The sequence below is a fragment of the Chrysemys picta genome, chromosome 8 (assembly GCF_011386835.1).
Source record: "Chrysemys picta bellii isolate R12L10 chromosome 8, ASM1138683v2, whole genome shotgun sequence".
NCBI lineage: Eukaryota > Metazoa > Chordata > Testudines > Emydidae > Chrysemys > Chrysemys picta.
The window spans coordinates 55,659,951-55,669,551 of record NC_088798.1 but is presented as its reverse complement, the minus strand read 5'-3'; the positions used below and the strand labels follow the sequence as shown (position 1 = coordinate 55,669,551).

The 9,601-nt window shown below is 43.5% G+C and overlaps 1 long non-coding RNA gene across 1 annotated transcript; it reads right to left on the bottom strand.

Annotated features, from left to right (window-relative positions):
- Window positions 1-4,635: 4,635 nt before the first annotated feature.
- On the bottom strand, window positions 4,636-6,163 carry LOC135973075 (uncharacterized). The gene is made up of 2 exons (XR_010589781.1): window positions 6,048-6,163; window positions 4,636-5,912 (listed from the first exon to the last, which is right to left on the bottom strand). It is a non-coding gene; the product is annotated as an uncharacterized LOC135973075 (long non-coding RNA).
- Window positions 6,164-9,601: the final 3,438 nt, after the last annotated feature.

Sequence of the window (9,601 nt, the reverse complement as noted above, 5' to 3'; positions counted from 1 at the left end):
GAGAGAGAGGTGCGCATTGCCCCTTTAAGTATTGTGAGTCCACTCTAAGTACATTGCCTTTTTAAATAGATCAGCAAGATGAGAAAGCAGCTGCTGCCAGCAAACTCCCTCTGTCCTGAGCCCTGTCGTGTCCCCCCCCTGCTTTATGGAGATAGGGTAAGCAGGGGGGAGGGGGACACCCTGACTTTAGCCCTCCTCTCCCCCCCCCTCACCCCGCCCCTGCACACCAAGCAGGAGGCTCCCCGGAGCAGCTCCAAGGCAGGAACAGCACATGGCAGTGGGGGGAAGGGCAGCTGAACTGCCCGGCAATTGCTAGCCTGCTGGGTGGCTGCCACACAGGGATCTTAGGGGAGCGGGGAGCTGATAGGGGGGCTGCTGGTCCACCCTGGTTCCAAGCCTCCACCAGCTAGCTCCAACAGGCTGCTCTTTCTGCAAGCAGTGGACAAAGCAGGCAGCTGCCAAACGTTATAAGGGAGCATTGCACAATTTTAAACGAGCGTGTTCTCTAATTGATCAGCAATGAAACAGCATTAACTGGGATGACTTTAAGTGAGGAGTTACTGTAGCATAAGGGATACTGTACTGATTTTATTACTCATTTTCATATTCAATTTAGTAAAATACCAATTTTTAAACCGGTCTGAATTTCCATTCTGCTTCACTGGAGTGCTGTGGACTCCAAGCCCCTTGCCACAGAATTTAGGTCAAACTTGCTGCCAAGTTCATGGCATGGGCTATGCCTATACAATACCTTGCATCCGCAAAACAGCAATCCCAACTGTTTTACAAGCCTTGGTCTTGCTAGATTGTTGCAGTGCTTGGTATGAGGTCCTGAGCTCAGATCAATCTTAACTGCTTTAATCTACAGTGATTTATCTTGATTGTGGATGGGATGTCAACCATTAGTTTCTCAAGTTCATTTTAATTTCATCCCACAAAGTAGTTACTGGCATTAGAAAATTGGCCAGTACCACAGCTCCTAGGAACACGGCTGGGCACTGTGGAATATAGATTCTGATCTTCTCAAAATCACTCACTAGTAAAAACCATGACTGTAAGGCTGGAGGAGAAAAAGAGAAGTTAGCTTGAGAAAATAAAGCAGAGGTCAGAGTAAATTGCCATACTTCACTCTTCATAAGTCTGATCTAACAACCCCAAGTGCACGTACAGCCAAGATTTCTTCCCCAGCTCAGGGCTCAGATGCTGAATTTATCCCTTCTCGTATTGCTTCCAGTAATGTCCCAGAATTGGAAGTATGTTTATGTGTGTTGGACAAGTCGTCCATATAGCACAGTATTAATAAAGGAAACTGCTGTGTCCTTCCATGGCTTTTAGACACTGCTATACTGAACATTTCAGACCCAGAGCTAGAGGGACTCTGGCAAATTTGGACAAAACAAAAATAATTTCTGTGGAGGCCACCAGCTTTCTTTTCAAGGAAGTGATGCTGCCAACTACAGTAAAAGCTGTTTTATCTGGCATGTTGGGGAATGGGGGGTCCCGGTAAGTGAAAAATGCTGGTTAACTAAGAGGGTGGGAGTTTGGGTGCGGAGGGGGTGCGAGGCTGGGGTTTGTGGGAGGGCATGCGGGGCACGGGTGAGGGTGCGGGCTCTGGGAGGGAGTTTGGGTGTGGGAGGGGGCTCGGGGCAGCGGGTTGGGGGGCAGGAGGAGGTGTGGGGTGCCAGATCCAGGGGGAGCTAACCTCAGGCAGCTCCCCACAAGTGGCAACCTGTCCTGGCTGCTTCTAGGCAGAGGCGTGGCAGGCGGCTCTGCACACTGCGTCTGTCTGCAGGTGCTGCCCTCGTAGCTCCCGTTGGCCGCGGTTCCCAGTCAATGGGAGCTGCAGAGCTAGCTCTCGGGGCGGGGATAGCGCACAGAGCTGCCTGCCGCACCTCCACCTAGGAGCAGCCGGGACAGGTCGCCGCTTGCGGGGAGCCGCCCAAGGTGAGCAGCCCTCGGATCCTGCACTCCCACATCCCCTACCCACTGCCCGGAGCCGCCTCCCGCACCCAAATTCCCTCCCAGAGCCTCTGCCCCATTCCCACTCCCATGCCCCAAGCCCTGTATCACACCCAAACTTCCTCCCAGAGCCCGGACCTCCTCCTGCGTCCCAACCCCCTGCCGGCCCCGCGCCAACCAGCCTATAAACCGGAATTTCAATGAAGATCAGAAATGCCAGGTTATAGAGCTTTCTGGTTGGTGAAGTGCCGGATAAAACAGCTTTTACTGTTGTTATATTTACCCTCTCATTTTAGCTATTTATTATTGTATCTGGCCACGTAAACAGCTTGGGATGACTTTGGTGGTGGCCTAGTGTGCCACATGACAGATTCAGGGTTTGGAAGTGATTTCAGAACCTTCTCTACTCAGCTCAATAAACATCAGACACTCTATGGATCAGATGACCTTAACCACATGTTGTAAATTCCTCTAGGTAAGATTTCGCAGCTCAAGCTGGAGAGTTCCCGTACCTCTGATTCCTTGAGTTGCAGTCACTGGCATTTTCTTTAGATGGGGTTGAACATACTGTTCACAAAAGTCATCATATTCTTGTTTAATTGACACTTCCACATGCCAAAGCATCTCGCTTCGGAGTCAGACCACCAGACAGTTTTCTTTTTGTTAACCCATTCGTTATGCTTAGTAAAGTTTCATTTCGCTAACCTTTTAATTCTCCCATTAAAAAAATCACGTTGTTTGAAGCAACAGAGAGTTCTGTGGCACCTTTAAGACTAACAGATGTATTGGAGCATAAGCTTTCGTGGGTGAATGCCCACTTCGTCGGATGCATGATTTTCGTGGCATTCACCCACGAAAGCTTATGCTCCAATACATCTGTTAGTCTTAAAGGTGCCACAGAACTCTCTGTTGCTTTTTACAGATCCAGACTAACACGGCTACCCCTCTGATACTTGACACCATGTTGTTTGGAACACTTTCAACATTGTTACGCTCTCATCAGCACAATACCCATTCTACCAACTGCCGCACCACATACATGGATATCCTATCCCTTGTAAACAAGAACTGTAGCCTACAGCCATTTTAATAGCACTAAAATTGTGTCATTTGGTTCATAGTCTAAATAGATGGAAAATCTGAAATCCAAAATTATTCTATAGATATTTAGAGACCGATATAAATGATTTCTAGTGAGACGTCACAGTGGCACATTTTTCAGATAGGGACAATGTAAGTAGGGCTGTACAGGCATTTTACACCTCTCCTGACCCTGATTGATATTGTAGTTCAGCTGTGGTTCAAGAAATTTTTGGGCTAGCTCTTAGGATTTGTCTAACTTGAGCTTTTTCAGATTTAACTAACTTGGTAGAAAAAATGGTTGAGCTAAATCAGTGCAACGCCCTGGTGTGGAAGCAGTTCAACACCCCCACCCTCCCAATTTAAAACCCATTTTGTCTCTGTCTCTCTCTCTCTCTCTCTCTCTCATTCAGCAGCCTCTAACTTTAACCACCACTGAAGGCCACACTCCATGCTCGTTATACACAGAAATTGTGGCCAGTTGGTTTAGCAGGCACTATCTGGCAATGGACAGTTAAAGGAGATGTAGCTATAAAAACTCCCACACTCCAATCTGGATCTATGCTGGTTATGTGATGTGTATGTACCTCGTGAACCATGTAACTGATACTTGCAATCCCCCATAACCCAAGCCCGACCCCAGATGTACAGTATCTTCCCTCTTGTGTAAATTTGATTTTAAACATTAACTTTAATAAAATTTTTATTTTCCCTGTATTAAATGACTGTTTAGAACAGAGGGTCTTCTACAGTTGCGAACTGTTGTTAAGATATCAGGCTTCGTATTGACTCATTTCCCCCTCTAGCCTTGATTCCACACCATCCAGTTCTACTGATTGATGGCATGAAAACCTATTAAGACAATATTAAGGAAACAAGCCAAGAATACGAGTGCAGCTGTTTAGTTGTGTTCCACCCCTTCTTTTTTTAATCTACCATTAGTTTCTTCTCTGATGAGGGGAATTACATGCATTTGTTCTGAATAACCCCTCCTTCCCTGCAGCTCCTATTACTTTAATATCTTCAGATTACTTTGCTTGGTTTTGTCCCCCTGAGGGTCTGGTCCCTTCTATGGTCCCATTGATGTAATGGGACTAATTGTGCTTTAAGTCAGGCATATGCTTAAGTACCTTGCTGAATCAGGGCCTAAATGTTTGCAGATCTGTTTACCATTGATTATTCACCAAAGAAGTATCTGACCAAGACTTAAAGCTGGCAAGCAGCCAGGCAGAAAGGAGATTGTTGCTTTTTTCAGTTTAGGTAGTGAAAAAAGGCTCTGGATACCCCCCCCCCCCAAAGAATTCTCAGCTGGCTCCAATTTAGAGGCATTACCTCTTGGAGAGCAATGAACATTTTGCCATCGTGACAGAAGCATCTCCATGAATCTCCTGAAACAGATTGAGAACCACTAGTCTAGAAATTGGCATGGTCTATACTGTAAGTTTCAGCAGTGCACTCGTTGCAAGCTCAGAATAAGAATGGAAGATTAGCTGAGAAAGAAAACTTTTGAAAAAATGTTTTTTTGTTTTTCCTTATTTTCAGTTTTGTAAAGTGAACTTTGTGCTTGTGAAAGGTGCTGAAATGATAATCGTGAGACGGGAAGGAGCCTTTTATCTTCAACACAGGCACAGTACAGTCAACGATATAGCATATTTGGCTAGGTGACATAATTCTGATCTGGAAGGACCGGCTCTAAGGGTGAAATGCCAACGAGATACAATGCCAGTTGGCATGGCTTTGGTGATGTGAACACCTGTTTGAGGAAATGGACTAACAACTGATTTCACACAAACCACCAAACAGGTATATTTTGGGAAACTCTCAGTATTCCATTACTTATTCTGGGGGCCACCCAGCGTTTACTAGACATGTATATTTTAATCAGTTATCAAAAGGGACAGGGCAAACTACTGACCCTTTAAAATAGTCGTGTTAAAGTGTGATATCAATTAATATAGTTTTTCTAGAATGGGATGATCTCTCTAATTAAGGACTGCACACAGAAACTGCACTAATTAATTCCATTTAGTGAAATCAGCCTTTGGATAGGTACTTGTAAACTCAGTTATGAACTGAATTAGGCCAAATCAGTATTTGCCCCTCCCCCACAATCTGTGTGAGAGCATCTACCCATGGGGACTGCACTGACTTAACTAAAGCGATTTAGATCATGAGTTAGTTAAATCAGTGCACTTGCTGTCTATAGACTCTAAGGGCTCAATTCACTGTTGCCCTGCACCAAGTGTAGCTATTTACATGAATGCAAAGTGGATGTAACAATCCAAAGTGCAAGACAACAGAGAATCAGAAAACCCTTGATTTTATAAGAGTTTTCACAAAATTGCACACCTAATTTGCATACATAAGCAGCCAGTTAAAAGCATAGCAGACTGTTTGCATATATAGATGCACAATTTACACACCATGGTAATTATAGCTCAAAACAGGTACTCACTTTATAAACACGAGGCCCTAAAAGCCAATGAGCTTACTGCACATACCTCATAGACAACCAAGCTGTGTAGTTGTACTCACTATCTAAGCCCTGCCAATAGACTACAATGTTAGGGCTTAGGAGGAATCCTTGTTTCGTACAGCAGTCTTTCTTATTAACAAATTTGTTACACAAATGTTCTCATTCTGTTCAAATGCAGTGTGAGAATGGTCTTAAATTGTTGCCATCTGTTTAAGCATACCAGTCGCATGGAACGGTTGAGGTTGTATATGTATCTGGCATCTGGCCTGGAAAGCTACTGTATAGCTTCTTCTCTCTTTACATACTGCCTCCTGTCTTTGCAATATTTGCTCTTTCCTCTGTGTAGAGTGGGCCGAAGCAGGGATCTTTGACCTATGCTAGAAGCAGGGAAGATTGCCTGGCAAAAGAGGTCAACCATTAAAAACTAATGAGTGAGGAGTTTGTAATCTGCTCCTATAATAAGATATTTGATTCTTTGCTGGGCTCTCCATATTTGAAGTAAGGCTTCATCAAACAGTGATCTCACCCCTACCTTTTAAGAGGGTTTATGTTGTCATCGGGAGTCCCTCTGACAGAGTTTTCCCTCTTTCAGAATGGAAAAAAGGAGGGATTGGAATCCCTTCAAGGCTCAGACTCAACTGCAGTCTAGTGAGTGAATAAAATTTTATTAGAATAAAGTTTTGGAACCAAACAGGAAAATACTAGCTTTTCTCTTATTTAATTGTTTCTTCCATGTCAGGAACGGTGAGAATATGCTATTCGGGCACATCGACCTTGATACAGTAAGGGTCACCCCAGTGGAATGATCATCCAGTGGGAAATGTACTGTGATATTGATAGTATAGATCTCTGAGATGACGTGGCCACCATCGTGTATTTACTGTGGGATGATCACGCTTTCAAGCCTCCTCTCGCTACATATATTTGTACTGGTTTTCATGTGAGAGAGAGCTCAAATAAATCTGTTTGTGATTCAGGGAGTAACTTTAATCATGCTTATTTACTAGAGATATATATATGAGCTATTTGACTCTTATTCTGATTGCAACTGCTACCTTATGTGCCACCACAGTACTTTAAATCCCAAAGCGGGAATGCTAATTTGTCCTATAATGGGGGTCTATTCCTGTTCAAGTTGACAGCAGAATTCCCTTTGACCTCAAGGGAAGCAGGAAAAGGTTCTTAATCTTAAGAGCCTTTTAATACTTGGACCATTTTTGGTGGAAGTGTCTCCCATACAAGTGCTTTGTTGACTAAGGGAAAAACGGTGCAAAGCTTTATCAAAAGGGTCAGCCCATTTTGTGGAGATGGTTTTTGCAATTCAGCCCATCCTGTTTGAGAGAACTTGAGCTAATTTTATTTGCCTCTGAAGTATTACCTACCTTTTATACTCCTTAAAAAGTGATTGGTATGGGTAGCATTACAGAGATCTTTAAGCTTGTGCTTCACATGGGTTCTCTGTCTCTCCTGTTGATTAATACTGATGCGCTTCGGGGGAGAGGTTACTTCAGAATGTTACTATGAACAAATATAATTAGATAGCTGTGTAATTTGTTCTGGAGATTTTTGTTTTATAGGTATTGTGAATTATATATGATGTATCTTATTTTATTGGAAGGGGAAATCAGGGTGAGAACACAGCATGTGTTTTTCTTAACCATCAACCCCAAACTTTTAAAATGAAATTGCACAGGTTTCCTGTATAATATCACTTGACGATAATTAGCATTTACATAATGACAGGTTTCAGAGTAGCAGCCGTGTTAGTCTGTATCCGCAAAAAGAAGAACAGGAGTACTTGTGGCACCTTAGAGACTAACAAATTTATTAGAGCATAAACTTTCGTGGACTACAGCCCACTTCTTCAGATGCATATGCATTGTGGCTGTAGTCCACGAAAGCTTATGCTCTAATAAATTTGTTAGTCTCTAAGGTGCCACAAGTACTCCTGTTCTTCTTTTTGCATTTACATAATGATATTCATTTTCAAAGTTTTTTTACAATCATTAGCTATACTTGATTTCATATTTACATCTCTTTCTTAATTTTTAAAAACAAAATGAACTTACCTACTTTCTGGAGTCTGTCTACAGACTTTATGTGCAAAAATCATTGCTCCACCAGCCTGAAAAGAGAAGGTCCTTTCTAAAGTACAATTGTATTCAGGCTTTGACATACACATTGAGACAATTACAGCTAGTATGGTTCAGTGTATCCCATGCAGCAATATTCTCCATGGCAAATGTGTCAACTATATTAGTGCTTACCGTGCTACAAACCATGATAGTACTGGTGCACTGTGGGAAAATCTGGGGATTTATGTCATACTGCCTCAAATGATGAGGCCAAATCCATAGGATTATGGGTGTTTTTCACATGTACTTTATGAGATGTTTCCTTCACAGAGACCTGGAAGGTGGGAGGACTGGATAACCTAGATACAGAGAGAGGATTAGTTGGTCCCATCTGCACAACTGAGTCACCATGTTAGAATCCAGTTACAACCTAGCAGTTGTGTTGCATCCCTGCCTGTGAGCAGAATGACAGTATGGTATATGCAAAATATTAAGGGCCATGTAGTAGTCATGAACCATGTGTGGAACGAGTATTGAGACAGCTTGGTTGCAAACTCATTTCAAAATCTGTCCAATTGAAATGCCTACAGTTGTGCAGAGCAAGACACAGCACTGCGTTGTGTCTGCAGGCTTATGTTCATACCTACAAATCGATGTGCTCAAAAACATGTCTGTGATTAGTAACATGCTTTCATGCTCTTGTGCACTTCTGAATACTCATATGTTCTTGCTGTTGTGGACACAAACAGGCTTTGGCTCAGGTCCAAGTGCAGCATTAGACACTGAATTACACCATGCATCTATATTTACACCTTATCTATTAATTACTCCTGGGGGGAATTCTGTGCCACTGCACATGCAGAATTTATGTGCTGTGCAGATTCCCCCCCCCACACACACAGAAAAAACATTCTGCCAGAAAGGTGCTGCGGTTAATCCTTTCACCCCCTAAGGGCCGCTGTGGCACCAGAATAGAGAGCAGCCCCTCCCGGGCAGGAGCAGCCCCAGCTGCGGATAGGGAAGAGAAAGGAGCTGCATTCCTCATAGCTCCCTGACCGTGGGGCCAGGTCTGGAGGCTCAGGATATAGGGGGATGGACAGCATGGGGCACATAGGGCAGCTGGGGGTGACAGACTGGGGTTCAGAAGGGCTGGTGGGGGTGACAGACTGGGGTGGGGGCTAAATGGGAGTGGGGATGCAGGGACAAATGGGGATGTGCCTGACTGAATGAGAGATGCTAGGGGTCAGCCAGGTGGCGTCTCCCTAACAATCCCTCCCCGTCCAAAAACTCCCTTGTTCCATACGTCTCCCACCCACACACAACAACCCTCCAAGTTCACACGCAGGCTCCTTCCCAGCAATTACTTCCCTCTCCTTCAGCTCCTCCATTACCCCTGACTCTCCCAAGCCTTTGCATTGCTTCTGAGGGGTGCGGGAAATACGGTTCTGTATTGTAGTTTAAATTAATTATTACTCAGAGTTCTGTATTAATATGCCTTGTAAAGAATCTTTGTCAAAAAACATTTCCTGAATCTTTTTTGTCTGTATTGTTACAGACATAGTTGCTGATGAGTATTTTGAAATAAATTACCAAAATACTTGAAACTGGCTTGATTATATTGTGTTATTTTGACAAATAAAATATGCAGAATTTTAAAATATTATGTGCAGAATTTTTTGGCACAGAATTCCCCCAGGAGTATCTAATGCATACCACAAGATATGTGAGAGAGCCAGAGCCTGGTTCCTTTAAGCCACCCCGGAGATACATGAGTGGCAATAGAATATTTATTTCCGGTGTATTTGCTTGAGACATAATAGCTTTAATATCTCAGACATTGGGGAGTTCAAGGGAACACCAAACAATGTCCCCAATGTTATTTCCTTCTCTGTCCACATGGTATATTACAGCATCCAATTTGTAATCATCAGAGACGGAAACCTTTGCAAGTGTAAAAAATAAAACTAGACTACCCCTCCCAGGCCAGTTCTTGGCAAATATAACCCCATTA